General features: G+C 44.4%; 1 protein-coding gene across 1 annotated transcript in view; it reads right to left on the bottom strand.

Moving 5' to 3' along the window:
* Positions 1-1,843: 1,843 nt before the first annotated feature.
* Positions 1,844-15,461, bottom strand: part of tspan13b (tetraspanin 13b) — a 91,866-nt gene continuing 78,248 nt past the window's right edge. The window contains exon 7 of the transcript XR_007451418.1: positions 1,844-2,189. The gene's annotated coding sequence lies outside the window, so the exon portion shown is untranslated. The remainder of the gene's footprint in view (positions 2,190-15,461) is intronic.

The following is a 15,461-nucleotide window of genomic DNA, read 5'->3' as shown; positions in this document are numbered from 1 at the left end:
GGCTATTTTAATATGATATATTTTAATGCTAAAGCAGTAATCAGTTCTGATATAAATGGTCCAAGAGGCCATATATATAGCTGTATATATACACTTATATATATATACAGTATATGTATATATATATATGTATATATATATATACATATATACATATTTATATGTATAAGTGTTATCTTCCCTCCAAAACTGGCATATTAAATTGAAATTAAAACACCTCAGGAGTTCTCACCTGTCAGGATCCTTTGGGAAATGGTGGAAGGCCAGGTGCGGGGTGTTCCACTGATAGTTGTTGCAGTTAATTGCACTACACTGTTTTCTTTTACTTTTTTTCTGCTCTCCTTGACATCTTGCATGTTGACTGGGCGCAACAGTCCAAGCTCAACAGTCCAAAATGGCAGCAGCGTTACCGCAGCGCCCCTAGTGGCTGTTGACAAAAATTCAATGGAGCTTCGCCTCTTGGTATCCATGCTCTTTGGTACCCAGCTGCAGACAAGATGGCGGACAAGGGCGCCGCCATATATCCAGAGATATTGGATAAAGCGAGATACCCCACTCAGCTCACTTCCTGATTCAGTGACGTCAGCGCCACGCCCCCGTAGGAGACTTGCGGCAGCTCTGAATGTATTGTCGTCAATGAGAAAAATGAACGTGATCACAATTTATGGTCAATTCTTTCGCCCTATAGTCACTAAAGTAAATATTGGGTTCATTTTCCACAAGCCACACATCTTACCAACATTCTGACACTAAAGCTGCATTTTTCATCCGCACAGATCAAGAGAAAGTTAACTTTGTTTGAGCCCTGTCCGTCTCAGAAAACAAGTTCTCGCGAGATCTCGTGATCTTGATAAACAAGCGGTAAACTCAGGCGCAAAATCACAGTTAGCTTACAAACTGTTATTTACCTCTAGTAATAAATAAAAAATGCCCAAGCTTTGTTGGTTTGAGGGAGAACAGGCTCTGATTGGAGGGAGAGCTAACCACGCCCACTTAGGAGACAGGAAGAGTAACCGTTTTCTTAACATTGGATAAGCCTACGGTGGGGTGTCTCCTTTATCCAATATCTCTGATATATCCAATCCATACCGGAAGTCCATACCGGAAGTTAATCTTATTCGTGTCTATGATACTGGAAGTCCATACCGGAAGTTGCATACATACCGGAAGTCCATACCAAAAGTCAGTTTTTGTTTTGTTTTTTTTCCCCCAGAAGTCGTTTTTTAAGTCTGTTTTTTTATAGTATATATTTTAGCAATACATTTACAAACTTTGAAGCAGTCAACAATTATAAACAGCCTATATATATATATATAGCTATATATTATAAAATAAATAATAATAATATTAATAACAACAATAATACATTTATTTCAACAATTATTTTAAATACAATCATGTTTTGTTTGAAATAACATTGACCTTAACAAGTTAAACCTACAAAAATTGCAGAAAAAAAGCAAACACATGAATTTTAGTTGGGTTAATTTTTAACAAAGATTAAATAAGGTGAGCACTTTCATTTCTTGGGCTACAGTTGCAACATGCAGATTACTATCAGGTCATTCAAAACAACTGAAAACCATGGACACAACAAATGTCATACTTACTCTTACATCAATATGGTTAATTGTAACTATTTAACTATTAAATGAACATAATAATTAGATTGTCATATTGTCAGATGTATTGTATTATATTTCAGGAACACATGTAAACACAATATTACACTATTGTACTAGCAATATAAAGAAGACTTGGAGTTCTCTCTCTTTTTGTGAACAAGTTTTTATTCCAGATATCCATATCAATCTCAAAAGTAGAAAAAAAGGAAAAACAGTAAAATAATTTATTTATTTGATCTATAAAATGTAAGAAAATGGTATAAAATGTCAACCACTGTTCCACAAATCACAAGATCCCAAGATGCAGCCTAAAATGTTTTGTTTTGTCCCAAACAAATATCATTAAACATTACTGTTAAATGTAGAAGTATATGATCTCAAACACATACTTCTCATCAACATACCACGGAAATGAACTGCATTTTCCATATGGTTTTTCAGGTGCCTCTGGATCGCGCTCTCATTTTTGGTTTTAAATTTGGGGCAGAGAGGACACCCACACTCGGATGGTGAAAGGGTTGTGTGCCCCAAACTGGCTTCATCACTCAAAATAGAGGGGTGCATCTGAAAAAAAGAGAAGTCAATCAACATTGATACTGGAAAACATACTGAACATCAACCATATTTTACCGATATAAAGGACTCATGGTGGAGGAGGCACTACAGCTATTTATGTATCCACATGTGCATGTGTATTAGTGCTCTGCATTACTAAAACATAATACAAATGTATTTTTTGCAGACACCCGGGGCTATGTATACGTTATTTATCTGACCCGGTTAACCCTCGGGGTCGCTCATGTTGTATACCAGGAGACAGCTCTCGTTACTGTTTTTAGAATATCTCCGGGACAAAAAAGATGTATAGAACTTGACTGAGCAGTGCAGGGTTGAGGTTATACAAGCATTAATACACAAGGAGACCGGGTCCATGTCATTGGTTCGACAGCCCATTGGTTCGACATCCCATTAGTCCTGCTGTCTCGCGGCAGGTGTATGGTGCGCCGCGACCGGCTTGAGGCGGAGCAGGCTCACGGCTTATGTGTTTGTCACTTTCTTTTTCATTTTAACCCACACCATGATCTTTTCCTGACCCTAACCAAGTGGTTTTTGTGCCTAAACCTAACCAGACCTTAACCACAGCGCATCAGGATGATTTCAGAACGGACTTTGGAACAATGAATTTAATATGGTCGGAACAATGGGATGTCGAACCAATGGGCAGTTCCCAGAAGACCAGGCAAACCAAAAATTGGGGAAAAAAATGGCTTGTGTTCAGTGAGTGTGTGCATAGATGTTTTACACCACAACACACCAAAAAGCAGAGGAACACATATTAACCCCGCTGCAAACTACACATCGAAACTAACCAACACATCAAGCGAGGGCAGTAATAATCTCTGACCAACATTAACACTGTTTACACACAGACATTGATGAAAGGGAGCACAACAGACCATGAGCAGCTAACGTTAAGTTAATACCAATCATGCCCTTGTTTTTACACAAAAAATGTAGCTAAATCCACCATCCAGTGGTAGTAATTTGTGCATGCCGAGATTCCCCACAAAGACGTCCCCCTAATGATTTGATATATTACGTAGAATTGCATCTCAGAGAACATAACACACGTGTTAAAATATAATGAAGATGATGGCGCGTATAAACGCAGCGGCTTGTCACTCTATGCTAGTGCTAGCTACTAGCTAGTTCTGCTAGTTTTTTTTTGCTGTCCTGGAATTGTCCCAGACACATCATCTTTGTGTCCCTGTTAAGCGAATGCTTGAAGAACTCAACTGGAATCTCAATGCAGAAGAGACAAATCTTTTATTCTGAATGGTACAAAAACTTAGCAGGGGCTGGGGGAAGGGTCCGTGGAGGAGGAGGTGAAACTGTCCGCAGGGGAAAAAAAGGAACAAAAACAGGGGCTGAGGCGTGTGGCTGAGCGTGGCTGACTGGAGGAATGAGATGGCAGGGCACTAGGGAAAAACAGAAAAAGAAACAGGTTAGCACAGGCAAATCTTCCAAAGTCCGTGATCCAAAATGCTGAAGTCCAACATCCAAAAGTAGTCAAGAGAGAGAGAGAGCAAGAGTTGACAGGCTTGATCTGGGACACATGGAATGTGGGATGAATTCTCATATTGTTCGGCAGGTTGAGTCTGACAGCTGATGGATTTACAATCTTGTCAATGGTGAATGGGCCGATATACCGGGGTGCTAATTTCCGGGACTCCACTTGCAGAGGGATATTCTTGGTAGATAACCAGACAGACTGACCTGGGGTATACTGAGGGGAGGGACGGCGGCGGCGAGGAGTTAACAAGTGAGTTGTGTGAGTATTCGGCCCAGGGTAACTGTTCGCTCCAGGACTGAGGGTGTGTTTCTGTGAGACAGCGTAGAGTGTTCTCTAAACATTGGTTAGCTCTCTCGGACTGACCATTAGTTTGAGGGTGAAAACCAGAGGAGAGACTGGATGTAGCACCAACTGCTTTGCAGAATGCCTGCCAAACTTGGGAAATGAATTGTGGACCTCTATCAGTGACTATATCAGTTGGGATGCCATGGAGTCTGACCACATGCTGAACCAGAAGATCCACGGTTTCTGATGGATGGTAACTTGTTTAGAGGAATGAAGTGGGCTGCCTTGGAAAACCTGTCAACTATGGTGAGTATGGTGGTTTTACCTTTAGATGGTGGTAAACCGGTGATGAAGTCCATAGAGATGTGTGACCAGGGGCGGCTTGGAATGGGCAGGGGTTGCAGTAATCCTGGGGGGGCTTGGTGAGAGGATTTACTCCGTGCACAAGTGGGGCAAGCAGCCACAAACTCCCGTGTGTCCTTCTCCATGTTGGGCACCAGAAATGTTGGCGGATAAAGGCCGTGGTTCGATTGGCTCCAGGATGACAGGTGAGTCTTGATGAATGTCCCCACTGCAGGACCTGAGAACGGGCAGACACAGGAACATACAGTAAGCCAGGAGGGCCGTTACCTGGATCTGGTTCTGCCTCCTGTGCATCCCTCACCGCCCTTTCTACTCCCCACGTGAGCTGGCCAATCACCCGTCCAGGTGGGAGGATGGTATCTGGGGGCACTTGGGTCTCTTCCACAGAGAACTGGCGTGACAGCGCATCCGGCTTGGCATTCCTTGAGCCTGGGCGAAAAGTCAGACAGAAATTAAACCTGCTGAAAAACATCGCCCACCTGGCTTGACGGGAGTTAAGTCTCTTAGCAGACTGGATGTAGGCAAGGTTCTTATGGTCTGTCCAAACTATGAATGGAACCTCAGCTCCCTCCAACCAGTGCCTCCATTCCTCCAGGGCCAGCTTCACCGCGAGGAGCTCTCGATTACAAACATCATAGTTCTTTTCTGCAGGAGACAGACGACGAGAGAAAAAGGCACAGGGATGCAGACGTTTCTCAGGACCCACATATTGTGACAAGACAGCCCCGACCCCAGAATCAGAAGCATCTACCTCTACAATAAATTGCTTGGAGGGGTCGGGCTGTACCAAAACTGGAGCGCTGGTGAAAAGACATTTTAGTTTGTGAAATGCCATGTCAGCCTCAGGTGACCAGCAAAATCTCACATTGACAGAGGTGAGTCTGGTGAGTGGAGAGGCTACCTTACTGTAGTCCCTAATGAAACGCGTCTGTAGAAGTTAGCGAACCCCAGAAAGCTGAAGCTCCTTCCGGGACCGTGGGATGGGCCAGTCCTCCACTGCGCTGATCTTGGCTGGGTCTGCTTGCAGCTGCCCACTCTGAATCACATAACCGAGAAAGCGACACTTTCTTGACATGGAACTCACATTTTTCAGATTTCACAAAGAGTTTGTTCTCCAACAGGCGTGTCAATACCTTTCTGACGTGTAAAACATGATCCTCTTCTGTCTGGGAGAAAATGAGGATGTCGTCCAAGTACACAAAGACAAACAGGTTCAGAAAGTCTCTTAACACATCATTTATGAGAGCTTGGAATACGGCTGGGGCATTTGTGAGCCCAAAAGGCATTACCAGGTACTCAAAGTGACCTAAAGGAGTGTTGAAAGCCGTTTTCCACTCATCCCCCTCGCGAATGCGAACGAGATGGTATGCATTTCTGAGGTCCAGTTTGGAAAATATTTTGGCTCCTACCAGTGGTTCGAATGCAGAGTCAATCAACGGAAGTGGGTACTTATTTTTAACTGTGATATTGTTAAGGCCTCTGAAATCAACACATGGTCGGAGTGTTTTGTCTTTCTTTTCAACAAAGAAAAAACCTGCCCCTAGAGGTGAAGTGCTGGGTCGGATTATCCCTGCTGCTAGAGAGTCTGAGATGTAAGACTGCATGGGTTCTCTTTCAGGTCTAGACAGATTGTACAATCTACTAGTAGGTAATGGTGCACCAGATAATAAGTCGATGGAACAATCATAAGGACGATGTGGGGGCAGTGAAAGAGCCTTTTCTTTATTGAACACTTCTTTCAAATCGTGATATACTGTGGGGACATGACTCAGGTCGACACTGGGGGACTCAGGCTTCTCTGCGCTGTTGGCACCACCTGTAGGAGGCAAAGCAGATTGCAGACATGAAGAATGACAGTTGGCACTCCAAGACTCGACTCTGCCGTGTTTCCAGTCAATTTGTGGGTTGTGAAGGATTAACCAGGGGAAACCAAGCACTACTGGTGAGTGTAGGTCTGAGATTATCTTGAACTGTATGTATTCATGATGATTTCCAGAAATGAGAAGGTGTACAGGGGATGATTGGTGGGTTACCTGAGCGAAGCACTTCCCATTCAGAGCTATGGCAGGGATGGCCCTCTTTAGCGGTAGCATCTCACATCCAAGCTGAAGGGCAAAACCATGGTCGATTAAATTGTCCTCGGCCCCAGAGTCGATGAGAGCTGCCACTGAACAACTCTGGCTTCCTACAGACAGGACACTTTGCAGCTGGAGCCGAGGAGCTTGAGGGGTTTTAGGAGAGGGAGAGGGAGAGGCAGGGCTCGCCAGGACCGCCACTTTCACTGGCGAGCCGGATCTTTTGGCCGGACAGGACAGGCTGCACGAAAATGCCCCTTCTGAGAGCAGTACATGCACTCACCAGCTTGGAACCGTCGGAGGCGCTCTTGCTCGGTTAACTTGGTCCTACCCAACTGCATCGGCTCCTCCTCTGCAGCCCGGGCTGGTGGCTGCGAACCTGGACCTGTAGACTGTGGCGGTCGGGCAGGAAGTGGTGAAGATCTGGAGTTCACAGCAGGGACAGAGAAACGGGAGGACCTCTCTCGTTGTCGCTCCCTGAAACGATTATCCAATTTAATGGCGAGGGAAACCAATGAGTGCAGATCACTAGGCTCATCTCTGGCAGCTAGCTCATCTTTGATTTGGTCACTCAATCCTTTAGAAAAAACGGCTTGTAAGGCTGGTTCATTCCACTGGGAATCGGCAGCCAGAGTCCAAAAATCTACTGCGTAATCTGACACAGTGCGATTACCTTGTCTTAATTTCATTAGCCGGTTAGAAGCATTACCTTCACGGCAAGGATGATCAAATACCTCCCGAAATTGGGTCTCAAAATCCTTGTAGTAAATGGACTCAAAATCAGTCACTGAACTGATTGCCTCTGCCCAAGCCAGCGCTTTGCCTCTTAAAAGCCCCAGAACATAATGGATCTTAGATAGCTCAGAAGCAAAAGAAATTGGTCGTTGGGCAAAAATTAATCGACACTGGAGCAAAAAACCACGACACAAATCCAAATCCCCAGAAAAAGGTTCAGGGTCACTCACGTGAGTCTCTCGAGGAGTGGTGGTAGTGGGCCTGGACTCCAAATCCAAAGAAGTCTTCACAGTGGCTGCAAGGGCAGAAACTTGACGAGTTAACTCACTTACTTGAGTGGTCAGGACATGGCTGCTCTCCATCAGCACCCGTACAGACTGCTCATGTTGGTTAAGCACTGCACCTTGACTGGTTAACGCTTGTTTTAACGCTTCTGCGGATTCCATGCTTTTGGCCAGTTCGTTCTGTTAAGCGAATGCTTGAAGAACTCAACTGGAATCTCAATGCAGAAGAGACAAATCTTTTATTCTGAATGGTACAAAAACTTAGCAGGGGCTGGGGGAAGGGTCCGTGGAGGAGGAGGTGAAACTGTCCGCAGGGGAAAAAAAGGAACAAAAACAGGGCTGAGGCGTGTGGCTGAACGTGGCTGACTGGAGGAATGAGATGGCAGGGCACTAGGGAAAAACAGAAAAAGAAACAGGTTAGCACAGGCAAATCTTCCAAAGTCCGTGATCCAAAATGCTGAAGTCCAACATCCAAAAGTAGTCAAAAGTAGTCAAGACGAAATGTATTCAAAAATGTTTCAAAAAGAGCCTAGAGGGTTACCACATGTGGTCAAACAACGAACTGGCGAAGAATGGTGAGAAGAGCCAGGCTTTTGTGCTGCAGTGATGAGGGTAGATGCCAGACAGGTGTGCTGATGATAGAGGCCGAGCAGGTGTGCAGTGAACAGGAGACCGAAGGAAGCCACGCCCAGCCAAGGGCAGGGGAAACCAACTGGGTGGAGAGCTGAAGGGAGCAAGAAGAGACAAAACAAAAACAGGGCAAACAGACACCTAACAGTCCCAGTAGCAATTTTTATAGTCCCTGGGATGTCAGGACACCGTTAGTTTCGAGCCCTGAGAGCATATTAATAGTTTATTAACTTTTATACGAAAATGTTCCCACTTTAGATCCGGTAGCTGCAAAGGATCATTATTAACTATTAATAACACCTTATTAATTTAATCTGATAGGGTCTTATGGTGTTTTATAAACCAGTAATAAATGTGGGTATTATTCTATAATTAACCCTTATAAATCATAATTGATGTAAATAAACATCTTATTAATATTTAGGATAGCTTTATAAACTGTATATCAAGTTTCTATTAAGTGCTTATAATGCTCCTATATGCAATAATAACTGTGTTAATTATGCTGTAATTAACACTTATATAGTCTTATTAATGGTAATAAACCTCTTATTCTGTCTTATAAGTGCTCATTAACTGTTAATTGGTGCTTATTAAGCATTAATTAACGCTTATTACAGTACCTTAATATAAAGTGTTACCAAAAAAAACCCAAGAAAACAACTGGAATCACCACCCCGTTGTTGTATGCCTCCACACACCAGTCAAATCTCTTTTAAAACTCAAAACCTTGTAAGCACAAGAGTTAGCATGTGGGAATTAGCATAAGAATAAATAAGCATAAGAGAATCACCACCTTAATGTGGTGGAGGGGTTTGCGTGTCCCTACTCACAAGCCCAGACTGATTGTGCTGTGTTGGGGTTCTCCCCGGAGAACGAGAGGGTTGCCTTGATGCGACTGCGGGTCGCAAAGAGAAGGTCTCTGACTGTTTGTGTGTACGCACCGAACAGCAGTGCAGAGTACCCGGCCTTCTTGGGAGTCTCTTGGCGGCGTCCTGCAAGGGGTGCTGGCTCGGGACTCCATAGTTCTCCTGGGGGACTTCAACACTCACATGGACAGTGACGGAGAAACCTGGAGGGGGGTGACTGGGAGGAACGGCCTGCCTGATCTGAACCTGAGTGGTGTTTTGTTATTGGACTTCTGGGTGGCTGTGGCTCAGAGGTAGAGCGGGTCATCCACCAATCGAACGATCAGTGGTTTGATCCCCAGCTCCTCCAGTCTGCATGTCGAAGTATCCTTGAGCAAGATACTGAACCCCAAATTGCTCAATTGTTCCATCGGTGTGTGAGCGTGTTAAAACTGAGTAGCAGGTGGCACCTGGGGGGGACATGACCCCCCTCCAGTAAAGCTGTCCCCCCCAGAATAATTTGAGACACAATTAATGATTTTTGAACAATGCAGTAGTATTTATTGAAAGCACATTGTAAGCGGTGCTCATTACAATCGTGCAATAATGTGCTATTTAAATCCCCCCCTCCCATTCCTAGTAGTGGTATATCCCACACTCTTTCCAACAGGCGGGGCTAGTACTTGGCAGCAGTAGCAGTGTGTGGCTGGACTCGGCTGCCCACATCGCGCATCGCGGGGTAAGATGTACACTCACACAGACACAGTTTCACTTACACAAGTTACAACACATCCCATTTACTGTTACAACAAGCCCCAGGCCCAGGCTGATAATATAAACTGTCTACAGCATTTCTCCTGCATTGTTCAAAAGCCTACTCAATTATGAGTGCTACTAACCTAAAAGCTAATGATTAAGCTCAGAGTTTAGTGATAGTCAGAGAGGACAAGAGAGAAAGAAGAGGGAGAGGACAGGACAAGAGCAGTCAGTGGCAGAGTGGCTCGTAGCCAATGGGTACCTGTCTGGCTCTCCACCTGTCAGTGAAACAAACATGAAAGACGTGCAGTTTAACCAACGAGGAGTGGTCATTACGCGCGACTATTACGCACGGTTGTGAGGTGCGCAGCGGCAGATCTCACAGCACACTGTTTATAAACCAGTTTACTAGTTTAATTGCAGGAAATGTTTAGTTGTTAAGCCATTTCTCATAAGCACAGACATTCACTGTATATCCACTTTTCTACATGTCGCTGCTGCTGGCTTGAGTCTTGGCTCTCTCGTTATCAATAACTTGCAATGCTTAGATAAATGTTGTAAGTCCAAAAAAAGTAATTTATTTCTAACAGGTCAATAAAACAGGTTTCAAAATTCAAAGTACCTTGTAAACAAACGAAATATTCAGTATTACACATTTTCTTTGGTTGCTTTTATTTCAAACATTTTTTTTTTTATGATTTATGATAAGTTATGATTTCACTGCTGGTAAAAAAACGAACATGCTGACAGCTCAACACTGCAAGACAGGTTTCAAAGGAGAATAAGAGAGATAGAGAGAGAGAGAGAAAGAGAGACAGAGACAGAGAGAGAGAGATCAAGTGGGCGTGTAAATAGCATAATCTGATATCTTTCATCTGGAAAAAGGTAGTTATCTGATTATGAGAAATCTGATAAACAAACTTAGATTTTTGCCTGATAATTACTTTATTCATTGCATGTGTACATGTTAATTTGATTTCAATCATTTTGTTTTAAATCTGGACATGTGCAGGTGGACTCAGCCAGTGCTAAGAAAGGTCCTATGCCTGCCTGTTGGAGAGATAGAAAAGATTAAAGCATCAAATTGCGGTAAAAGATGCTGTATAAAAGACAGGCTACAACTTTTTTTCCTTGTCCCCCCCCTGAAATTATTCTCTAAAATTTTACTGTTTATTGTCCCCCCAACTAGCCACACACTGGCCCCGGCCACCAGTGTGTGGATGGGTGAATGTGACTCGTAGTGTAAAAAGCACTTTGAGTGGTCAGATGACTAGAGAGGCGCTATACAAATGCAGGTCCATCCATTTACCATTCTGTGGGAGTCATGGACTATCTATAGACGTGGACGTGCTGACGTATTGCGGTAAGCGTGTTGCGTCATTTCCGGTGTGTTCTGTGAGAACGTCTCTGTGCTGCTCTAGCAAATTCTACTAGCTTTCTTTCCGTTTTTATCCTTACTTCAGTTGCTTAACATCTAATTCAAGTCTTAACCCATACTAGTTCTGTTTAAGCACTTATAGCTATCCTCCTTTTTATGACTTTCTTGCTAATCTCTTAGCTGTTGTTTGCATGTTATTAGCCTTGTTAGTTACATTAGCTTAATAGTTAGCGATGGCTTCTCCTTCTCCTGCTCTTTCTTGCTCGGTGTGCCAGATGTTTAGTTATGCCTCTGCCTCCTTTAGCGACAGTGGTAACTGCAATAAGTGTAGTTTATTTGCTGCATTGGAGGCGATGCTCAGTGAATTAGAAACGCGGCTCTGCACCATGGAAAATCACTCAGTAGCTGTGGTAGTTAGCCAGCCCCCTGTAGCCGGTACGGAGCCACATAGCATAGCCTCTGCTAGCGGTCCCCTGGTAACCCCAGCGTAGGAGAAGCGTAGCTCCAAGCCGAAGCCCACGGTTCACCACCAGCCTGTTCATGTTTCTAACTGCTTTTCCCCACTCAGCGACACACCCGCTGAGGAGAAAACTCTGATCATTGGCAGCTCTATTCTGAGGAACGTGAAGTTAGCAACACCAGCGGCCATAGTCAATTTTTTCCCTGGGGCCAGAGCGGGCGACATTGAATCAAATTTAAAACTGCTGGCTAAAGCTAAACGTAGATTTAGTAAGATCGTTATTCACGGTGGCGGTAATGTCACCGGGTTACACCAATCGGAGGTCACTAAAATTAACGTTGCCTCGGTGTGTGAATGTGCAAAAACTATGTCGGACTCCGTAGTTTTCTCTGGACCCCTCCCAAATCTGACCACTGATGACATGTTTAGCCACGTCATCATTTAATCGCTGGCTGTCCAGGTGGTGTCCAGCAAACAATGTGGGTTTCATTAATCATTGGCAAACCTTCTGGGGAAAACCTGGTCTTATTAGGAGAGACGGCATTCATCCCACTTTGGATGGAGCTGCTCTCATATCTAGGAACCTGGCCAAGTTTATTAGTAATTCAAAACCCTGAAAACCCAGAGTTGAGACCAGGACTCAGAGTTGCAGTCCTACATGCTTCTCTGAGCTTGTAGTGCAGTTACCCACCCATAGTTTTATACAAACGGTGTCTGTCCCCCGACCACCTAAATGATCAAAATCTAAAATTAAACAAAGAGGAGTTGTGCATAACAACCTCATGAAAATTAAAACCTCTTCTGTGACAGAAAGACAAAACAAGCAGTGTTAGTAAACAAATTAATGTCAGATAATCATATTGATTTACTCAGCCTCACTGAAACCTTGCTGTGTCAAGATGAATTTGTCAGTCTAAATGAATCTACTCCTCCCAGTCATAATAATACCCACATTCTTCGAGGCAGCGGCCGAGGAGGGGGAGTTGCAGCCATTTTTAACTCTTGTCTGTTAATCAGCCCTAAACCTAAACTAGATTATAATTCATTTGAAAGCCTTGTTCTTAGTCTTTTACGTCCGACCTGGAAAACATCGCAGCCACTTTTATTTGTTATAGTGTACCGTGCTTCAGGCCCGTATTCTGAATTTGTATCTGAATTCTCAGAGTTCTTAAATCAGATAAAGTTATTATTGGAGGCGATTATAACATTCATGTTGACGTTGATAATGACTCCCTGGCTATCGTGTTTATCTCATTATTAGACTCCATTGGCTTCAGTCAGGGTGTACATGAACCCTTAACCATACCCTCGATCTAGTTCTGACGTATGGAATTGCAGTTGATAACCTAACAGTCTTTCCACAGAATCCCTCGCTATCGGATTATTATTTAGTTACTTTTGATTTCTTTTCACTCGATTACATGCCACTCAGCAACAGTTACTATACTAGATGTTTATCAGATAGTGCTGTCGCAAAATTTGAGGAAATGATTCCTCCGTTGCTAAATTTAATACCATGTCTTTCAGTAACAGAGGTTTCCTGTACTGACTTTAACCTCTCCCAAATTGATCATCTTGTCGATAGCACCATAGGCTCGCTGTGAACAACACTCGACTCCGTAGCACCTCTTAAAAAGAAGTTAACAAAGCAAAGAAAGTTTGCTCCTTGGTATAACTGTCAAACCTATGAGTTAAAACAAATATCGCAAAAATTTGAAAGGAACTGGCGATTAACCAAACTGGAAGAATCTCGTTTAGTCTGGGCAGACAGTCTCAAAACGTACAAGAGGGGCCTCTGCAATGCCAGAGCAAACTATTACTCAGTTTTAATAGAAGAAAATAAGAACAACCCCAGGTTTCTTTTCAACACTGTAGCCAGGCTGACTGAGAGTCACAGTTCTATTGAGCCTTGAATTCCTTATAGCCCTTAGCAGTAATGTTTTTATGAGCTTTTATAATGACAAAATTCTAACTATTAGAGACAAAATTCATGACCTCCTGTCCTCAGATAGTACCTATCTGCCCTCAAACACAGCTGTGAGACCTAATTAGATTGCTTCACCCAGATTTCTCATCAACAATTGACCGCAATGATTTCTTCATCTAAATCATCAACATGTCTCTTAGACCCCATCCCAATGAGGCTACTTAAAGCTATAGTTGGTAATCCTGTTCAGAAACACTTTTTGTTATACAGGGTGAAATGGTCCTTCTATCCTGAGAGTAGTCAATACATAACGTGTTCAGAAAAAGGGATGAAAAAATCCGACCTCTGTGGCAGCTGCAGGCCTGTAAAAACTCTGACCAATCCCTGCCATTCGGTGCGAATGGAAAGAACCAGTCAGATGCCTTCATGTCTCGTCCTGCCCGAGCCCCCCTTCTGTCCCTCCCTACCTCCTCCCTGCATGCACTCATCACGTGTCACCGTTGCCAGAAATATTCAGCTCACTCCTCAGCAGAAATACTGAGTTAGCAGGAGTTTGCTGAACAATGGCAGAGAAAATGCAGCCAAATGTATCACTTCACTTGTAACGGCTCACCCCGCTAAACAGGCTGAGAAAAGAAAGTCGGAGGCAGAAAAGGCTGCGACGAAAAAGGCTTTGGATAAAGCGAGAGCACAAACCAGACGTCAACATCGGTGCAGCTTTTGAATGGTGGAGACAACTGAGGGAGCTGAAGGGCCTGAAAAGTGATGCAGAGGTTGCTGTCTTTCTGTTGGACAGATAATTATTTGTTTGCTTTGGGGGGATTTGTTATTTTACTCAGCTCTCCTCTGCCCTGCTGACTCCTACCCACTGCAGGATGTGCGCTCAAGTTTGTGGAGCCGTGGCTTTGGACGGAGCACTGACGGGAGGGGGAGGAGAGGATGGAGCTTACAGGAGGTGCCGCTTTCAAATCTTGCTAGCTCTCCTGTTAATAGAGATATATTGATCAAGTCTAATAAGTGAGGGCCAACTGGGTGTGGCCAGACGGATTTTGTCCCAGCGGCCTCACGGCTCACCGCCACCTCCGAGGCCCTCTATCGCCATACATGAGCGCTCCTCTCTCCACAAGACTCTCCGCTCCATAACGCTGTTTACACCAGCACCGCAGCGCGCTCCCGCCCCCCCCCTCTCGCTTCTGGTGAAGTCTCCTCCACTGACCGCTTCTCCCACCTCATCCAGCCATGAGACCCCACATTCAGCATCCCCTCGCCCCCTTTTTCCTCCGACTACTTTAATCATTGGGGACTCAATTACATGACACATCCGCTTTTTTAATGCCGTAACGCATTGTTTCCCCGGAGCCACAGTCCCTGTCATCCTGCAAAAACTCCCAGATCTGCTGAACACATTGCCGTCCTCCATCCACAGCATTATTGTTCACGTTGGAATAAATGATTCATCACTTCGACACTCTGAGGTGACCAAATCACAGTTCAGACAACTCCTAAAGTTCCTAACCAGCACCGGCAAATCCATCTTCATCAGTGGACTGCTCTCTTCTCATGGCTGTGGGATAGAAAAGTTCAGCAGAGTCCTCCAGCTCCACACCTGTCTCCAGTCTGTCTGCAGGGCACTCAGTGTGGGCTTCATAGATAACTTGTTCTGGAATCGCCAATCCTTGTTAAAACCCGACGGTATCCATCCAAACAGACTCAGTAGACAGGCAACTACATGCTAAAAGCTAACCTGCAGCACATTGTCCAGTCATACCCACCTGACTGACTGTTTACTCACCTCACCCACTCACACACACAAGTCCCTCCCTCTTCTTCTACTGTGCCTTCTCAGTGTACCACTGTCTCTGTCTACTCCCCTACAGGCCCCTGCTGTCACTGCACCCCTCTCCTGCTGCTTTCCCCATTGCGACCATTCTAACTGTCAGACCCTTCCGCCCTCAGTCCACTTTCAAAGTTGTAAATAAAAATAATCTCTCCTACATAAAACTGAGTGCCCCTGTCTCCTC

The sequence above is a fragment of the Epinephelus fuscoguttatus genome, linkage group LG17 (assembly GCF_011397635.1).
Source record: "Epinephelus fuscoguttatus linkage group LG17, E.fuscoguttatus.final_Chr_v1".
Classification (NCBI taxonomy): Eukaryota; Metazoa; Chordata; class Actinopteri; order Perciformes; family Serranidae; genus Epinephelus; species Epinephelus fuscoguttatus.
The sequence above is the reverse complement of the archived record's forward strand: the minus strand, read 5'-3'. Positions and strand labels throughout refer to the sequence as shown.